Genomic DNA, 8,103 nt, shown 5'->3' on the forward strand with positions numbered 1-8,103 from the left:
AGCGTCATAGTTTAAATTAAATGGCGGATGAGGACTACTCGGATTATGTTGGCAACAGTGTTTGTTTCTAACTAGGAATAAAATTAACTACAATAGAAAAAATGGTATTATACAGAGTCATCAAAATTGATTGAGAGAGTTGGTACTCCCTGTTTTTGTCGTGAAGTTTGTCAACCTTATGACAGATTTTTTTAAGGTTAAAGTCGCGATCTTTTCTATAGAACCACTCCCTGGTGTAAATTTTCAAAATTTGTTTGGTGTAAGTGACCTTGACGGGTTTCTGGGGGAAAACATGTGTCAAAAATTTGACAGGTTAGATGACCCCATTGTCAATGTAGATATTTTATTTTAATAAACAGATGAACAGAACATACAGTGTGCACGGGATACAGTGAGGCATAGCTGAGAGCAACCGAAACATTCGTGTTGTGCTAGTTTCGATTGCCATATCAACTACCGCTACCAACCGCGTTCGGCGTAAAGTACTAGATGACAGGGCTACCAACTTGACTTTTTATCGAGTGGTTCCGTAGAAATGACCGCTACTGTATATGACAATGAATTCAGTGGCGTGACAAAAGAACTGGAGGTTGATTGTCGAACTCACCTGAATCAGTTGCGAACGGTTTTAACGTTGGTATACGAGTCGCCTTGGTCGATGCGCACCCTATGCCTTATTGCTACTTGCATTGCATCCTTGAGAACAAATTCCAGAAATGAACGGATCTAAAATTCGTAACTTCAAATCTGACAACTAATATAAAAAAAAAAAACGAAAAAAGGCGCCACTGAGTTTTGAAATTTGAAAATTGAAACTTCAAATCTGACAGCTAATATTTTTATACAACTTAATAAACCAAATTATTCAAGTTCAGGTTTACCAACTCTCTCAATCAATTTTGATGACTCTGTATTTTTAACGACGCGTTTTACTTTCGACAAATTGATACTGGATGGTACTGGATTTACCAGAATATTGTAATCACTTTTTTAATTTTGCGATTTTTCAATTTTTCAATTTTTTAATTTCTCAGTTTTTGGACATTTCAGTTTTGGGATTTTTCAGTTTACTTATTATTCAATTTTTCGATCTTACGATTTTGCAGGTTTTTGATTTTTAGATTTTTTTAAAGTTTCGATTTTTCGACTTCACTTTTTTGATTTTTCGATTTCTCAATTTTTCGATTCTTTAGGTTCTCAGTTTTTGGATATTTCAGTTTTGGGATTTTTCAGTTTTTCGATTCGTCAGTTTTTCTTTCATTTTTCAGTTTTTCCATATTTCAGTTTTGGGATTTTCAATATTTCTGTTCTTCGACTTTTCCATTTTTGACTTCTGGATTTTTCGATGTGTCGACTTTTTACTTTTTCGATTTTTAAATTTTAGATTTCTCAATTTTTTGGTATTTTAATTTTCCAATATTTAAAATTTTAGATTTTTCGATTTCTCGATTTTTCATAGCAGTTCTTCGATATTTCCGTTTTTCATGTTTTCGAATTTTTCAAATGTTTTGATTTCTTAATCCATCGATTTTTCAACTTCCCGGTTTTAGATTTTCTGTTTTTGAATTGTCGTTTTTTCAAATTTTCAATTTTTCAAATTTGATATTTATAACTGTCAATTTTTCGATTTTTCAATTAATCGATGTTTTGATTTTCCCATTTCTTGACTTTCGAGGGTTTCGATATTCTTGTTCTTCAATTCTTTAATTTTTCGATTCTTCATTTTTTAGTTTTTTCGACTTCACTTTTTGGGTTGTTCGATTGCTCAATTTTTCGACTTTTTAGGCTCTCAGTTTTTGGATATTTCAGTTGTTGGATATCTCAGTTTTGGGATTTTTCAGTATTTCGATTCTTCGACTTTTCGATTTTTGACTCCTGGATTTTTCGATGTGCCGATTATTTTACTTTTTCGATTTTTCAATTTTTCGATTTTGAAATTTTAGATTTTTTAATTTTTAAAATTTTAAATTTTTCGAATTCTCGATATTTCAGTTTTTAGGATCTAATTTCACGGATTTCGGATTCTTAATAAAATTGTGGTTTATCAATACTTACAGTCATAGATTTTAGAATTACTTATACTAGGTGGCTCAAAAAAATTGGTAACTACTATCAAGTTCTTGATTTTTATTTTTCATTTTCCCGATTTTATAATTTTCGTTTTCTCGATTTTATATCACAATTTTTCATTTCCTTTATTTCTTCAATGTTTCTTTCTATTTTATAATTGTTCGTTTATTAAATTTTTTCAAATTATCAATCCTTAATTTTTCGATTCCGCGATTTTTCAATTTTTACATTTTTCAGTTTTGGAATTTTTGGGTTTGTCAATTATCTGATTTTACGATTTCGTTCATTTTCAACATTAGGATTGAAACATTAAAAATTGCAATTCGAAAAAATTTCAAAATTCGAAAAATTGAAAATTTTTAAATTGAAAAAAGAAAAATTATAAAATTAGTCTTTAAGAAAATAGAGTGGCTAAACTTAGCCCCGCCCACCTCCTCTCTCCATTTCCCTGAGTTCTTTTATCTAGTGTAAAATGATAATTGAATTCTAGTTTGACAAGTAGAAGAATCTAGGATTTAAAATTCTTTAGTCACTTGGAAAAAACGATGGCCCATAATAAAAATTGAGAAACTTCTAAAATCGAGGAATTAAAAAACTGATAAATTAAAAAATATATATTAGATTACATATTTAAAATGAAAACTAGAAAAACTGCAAATCAAAAATGGAACAAATGAAAAATTGAAAAATGGAGAAACTGAACTGAAAAGTCGAAAAATTAAAAAATCTAAAGTTGGAAAATCAAAAAAGTGAAACACTAAAAATTGCAATTCGAAAAAATTTAAAAATTCCAAAAATTGAAAAATTTTAAGTTGAGAAAAGAAAAATTATAAAATTAGAACATCGAAAAACGAATGTTGAAAAAATTAAGGAAATAAATGCCCGAAATGAAACAACATTTTAACCATTTTTTTTTGGAAAAATTTTGAAAAATTGTAATCTCACTTTTCATGTTTATCCCATTTCTTGACATTCGAGGGTTTCGATATTCCTGTTCTTCAATTCTTTAATTTTTCGATTCTTCATTTTTTAGTTTTTTCGACTTCACTTTTTGGGTTGTTCGATTGCTCAATTTTTCGACTTTTTAGGTTCTCAGTTTTTGGATATTTCAGTTGTTGGATATAATCAGTTTTGGAATTTTTCAATATTTCGATTTTTGACTCCTGGAGTTTTCGATGTGTCGATTATTTTACTTTTTCGATTTTTAAATTTTAGATTTTTTAATTTTTTAAATTTTAGATTTTTCGAATTCTCGATATTTCATTTCAGTTCTTCGATGTTTGAATTTTTCAAGTTTTCGAATTTTTCAAATGTTCCGATTTCTCAATCTTTTGATTTTTCGACTTCCCGGTTTTAGATTTGCTGTTTTTCAATTGTCATTTGAAAAACAGCTATTGCTTGCTTATAAAAGATTCTGTAGGAAAAAGTTAAACTTAGCCCCGCCCACCCACCCTTTCTCTCATTTTGTCTTCAGAAATAAGAAATAAATGTTATAGCAGATAAGCAGTATAACAAAATAATTAAGTAAAACTTGCTAAAATAAGACTGAACAATGTTGAGAGTAGTCACTGGAATGAAGAAAGGGTGGGTGGGCGGGGCTATTGCCTGCTTATAAAAGATTCTGTACGAAAGAGTTAAACTTAGCCCCGCCCACCCACCCGTTCTCTCATTTTGTCTTCAGAATTAAGAAATAAATTTTATAGGAGATAAGTAGTACAAGAAAATAATCAACTAGAACTTGCTAAAATAGGACTGAACAATATTAGGGGTGGTCACTGGAATGAAGAAGGGGTGGGTGGGCGGGGCTATTGCTTACCTATAAAAGATTATGTAGGAAAAGGTTAAACTTAGCCCCGCCCACCCACCCGTTCTTTCATTTTGTCTTCAGAAATAAGAAATAATTGTGATAGCAGATAAGTGGTATAACAAAATAATTAAGTAAAACTTGCTAAAATAAGACTGAACAATATTAAGAGTAGTCACTGGAATAAAGAAGGGGTGGGTGGGTGGGGCTATTGCTTGTTCATAAAAAATTCTGTGGGAAAAGGTTAAGCTTAGCCCCGCCCACCCACCCGTTCTCTCATTTTGTCGTTAGAAATAAGAAATAAATGTTATAGCAGATAAGTAGTATAAAAAATAATTAAGTAAAACTTGCTAAAATAAGACTGAACAATGCTGAGAGTAGTCACTGGAATGAAGAAGGGGTGGGTGGGCGGGGCTATTGCTTGCTTATAAAAGATTCTGTGGGAAAAGGTTAAACTTAGCCCCGCCCACCCACCCGTTCTCTCATTTTGTCTTCAGAAATAAGAAATAAATTTTATAGGAGATAAGTAGTATAACAAAACAATTAAGTAAAACGTGCTAAAATAGGACTGAACAATATTAAGAGTAGTCACTGGAATAAAGAAGGGGTGGGTGGGTGGGGCTATTGCTTGTTCATAAAAAATTCTGTGGGAAACGGTAAAATTTAGCCCCGCCCACCCACCCGTTCTCCCATTTTGTCTTCAGAAATAAGAAATAAATTTTATAGGAGATAAGTAGTATAACAAAATAATTAAGTAAAACTTGCTAAAATAAGACTGAACAATATTAAGAGCAGTCACTGGAAAAAAGAGGGGGCGGGTGGGCGGGGCTATTGTTTGTTCATAAAATATTCTGTGGGAAACGGTTGAACTTAGCCCCGCCCACCCACCCGTTCTCTCATTTTGTCTTCAGAAATAAGAAATAAATTTTATAGTTGATAAGTAGTACAAGAAAATAATTAAGTAAAACTTGCCAAAATAAGACTGAACAATGTTGAGAATAGTCATTGGAATGAAGAAGGGGTGGGTGGGTGGGGCTATTGCTTGTTCATAAAAGATTCTGTGGGAAACGGTTAAACTTAGCCCCGCCCACCCACCCGTTCTCCCATTTTGTCTTCAGAAATAAGAAATAAATGTTATAACAGATAAGTAGTATAAAAAATAATTAAGTAAAACTTGCTAAAATAGAACTGAACAATATTAGGAGTGGTCACTGGAATGAAGAAGGGGTAGTGGACGGGGCTACTGCTTGCTCATAAAACTAGAAAAAGTGGTCGAAAGTTGTTTCAATAGAACTTCCCTTGCAGTGATAAATCACAAGTAAAAACTCGTTACATTTAGCATATTTTAGGAAGAATTTATTCGGCAAAATTTTGAGATGACGTCATCAATTTTTTGGAGGGAATAAACAGATACATTTTGATTAACAATTTAACATATCAACAATAAAAACGTCTGCAAGATTTTCAAGGATTTAGTTGTGCAATTTTTGATTTATTCAATAAAATAAATTAACTAATTCATTAATTTTTTTGAGTCACCCTGTATGAGCAAATTTTTCGATTTTCCAATTTTTCAATTTTGACATTTATAAACTGTCAATTTTTCGATTTTTCAATGAATCGATGTTTTGATTTTCCCCTTTCTTGACCTTCGAGTGTTTCGATTTTCCTGTTCTTCAGTTCTTTAATTTTTTGATTTTTCAATTTTTCGATTTTTTAATGTTATTATTTTTTAATGTTACTATTTTTCGACTTCACTTTTTTGATTTTTCGATTTTTCAGGATTTTTCAATGTTTCAATTCCTCGGCTTTTCAATATTGTTGACTTCCGGATTTTTCGATGTGTCTAGCTTTTTACTTTTTCGATTTTTCAATTTTTGGATTTTTAAATTTTAGATTTTTCAATCTATTGATATTTGAATTTTTCAATATTTCTTAATCTTTCAATTTTTCGATTTCCTGCTTTTAGATGTTCTGCTTTTCAATTTTTCGATTTGTTAATTTTTCATTCCCGATTTATCGAGATTGATTGTTCGAGTTTTCGATTTATCAGTTTTTCAATTTTTTATTTTGGCCTATTTTGGTTTCTCAGTTTTTCCAGTTTTCCATTTTTTCGTTTTTTGATTTTTCCGCTTTTCCAATTTTTCAACTTTTAACTTTTTGTTCGTCGATTTCTCTATTTTTCGATTTTTCGACTTCATCACTTTTCGGTTTATCGTTCTTTTGATCTTTCAATCTCTCAATTTTTCAATTTTTCGAATTCTTAATTTTTTTGATTTCTCAATTTATAGAGATTTGGATTTTTCGATATTTTGATTGTCAATTTCTCAATTTATAAATTGCTTAATTTTTAACTTTTCGATTTTTCGATTTTGGCCTATTTCGGTTTCTCAATTTTTAGGATTTCAAAATTACCAGATTTTTTGGAATTTTCAAAATTTTCAGATTTTTTGAATTTTTGTAAAATTACCAGATTTTTGGTATTTTCAAAATTTCCGGATTCTTTGGTATTCTCAAAATTTTCAGATTTTTGGAAATTTTTCAAAATTTCCAGATTTTTTTGAATTTTCAAAATTTCCAGATTTTTTGGTTTCCAAAATTTCCAGATTTTTTGGAATTTTCAAAATTTTCAATTTTTTGGAATTTTCAAAATTTCCGGATTTTTTGGATTTTCAAAATTTACAGATTTGTTGAAATTTTCAAAATTTCCAGATTTTTTGGATTTTGCAAAATTTCCAGATTTTTTGGATTTTTCGAAATTTCCAGATTTTTTGGATTTTTCTAAATTTTCGAGATTTTTCAATTGCTCAATTTTCGACTTTTTAGGTTTTCAGTTTTTTGGATATTTCAGTTTTCGGATTTTTCAGGTTTTGCATTTTTCAGTTTTTCTTTCATTTTTCAGGTTTTCGATATCTCAGTTTTGGGATTTTTCAATATTTCAATTCTTCGACTTTTCGATTTTTGACTCCTGGATTTTTTGATGTGTTGATTATTTTACTTTTTCGATTTTTCAATTTTTCTGTTTTTAAATTTTAGATTTTTTAATTTTTAAAATTTTAGATTTTTCCATTTCTCGATTTTTCAGTTCAGTTCTTAGATATTTGCATTTTTCAAGTTTTCGAATTTTTCAAATGTTTCGATTTTTTAATCTTTTGATTTTTCGACTTCCCGGTTCTGTTTCTCAATTGTCATTTTGTCAAATTTTCGGTTTTTTAATTTTTCAAACTCTCAATTTTTTCGATTTTTCAATTTATCGATGTTTTAATTTTCCCATTTCTTGAACTTCGAGTGTTTCGATTTTCCTGTTCTTCCGTTCTTTAATTTTTTGATTTTTCAGGTTTTTGATTTTTCAATTTTTCGATTTTTTAAGGTTTCTATTTTTCGACTTCACTGTTTTGATTTTTCGATTTTTCAGTTGTTAGATATTTCAGTTTTAGGATTTTTCAATATTTCAATTCCTCGGCTTTTCTATTTTTGACTTCCGGATTTTTCGATGTGTCTATCTTTTTACTTTTTCGATTTTTTAATTTTTGGATTTTTAAATTTTAGATTTTTCAATCTTTTGATATTTTAATTTTTCAATATTTCTTAACCTTTCGATTTTTCGACTTCCTGGTTTTAGATGTTCTGCTTTTCAATTTTTCGATTTGTTAATTTTTCATTCCCGATTTATCGAGATTTGATTGTTCGGGTTTTCGATTCATCAGTTTTTCAATTTTTTATTTTGGGCTATTTCGGTTTCTCAGTTTTCGATTTCTCGTTCTCTTGATCTGTCAATCTCTCAATTTTTCAAATTTTTAAGTTTTTTGTTTTCTCGATTTATCGAGATATGGATTTTTCGATATTTTGATTGTCAATTTCTCAATTTATAAATTGTTCAATTTTTAACTTTTCGATTTTGGCCTATTTCGGTTTCTCAGTTGTTCGACTTTTCAAAAATATTCACTTAGTCGTTATAAAAACCGACCAAACAACTATTTCCCTCAGAAATTATAGTCGCAACCAACCAAATCGCATCTGATCGCTTAGAGTCGACATTGGCCTGAGCGCGCGCTGGTCTGTAGATCAAACAAGTTCTCAGGCGACGAGTTGTAGTGAAACAAGTTTTTTTATTAGCATCGACTATTTAAATTTGGCGCTTGTCTTTGACAGTTGAGTCTTCCAATGTCAATAAGGGTGGTTTTGCAAAATCAGCCTGGTTGTCGCATCTATATTAATCTATGTCATAC

This window comes from Zophobas morio, unplaced genomic scaffold (genome assembly GCF_036711695.1).
Source record: "Zophobas morio isolate AGI-343-1 ecotype UQ-CSIRO unplaced genomic scaffold, CSIRO_AGI_Zmor_V1 ptg000021l, whole genome shotgun sequence".
Taxonomy (NCBI): Eukaryota; Metazoa; Arthropoda; class Insecta; order Coleoptera; family Tenebrionidae; genus Zophobas; species Zophobas morio.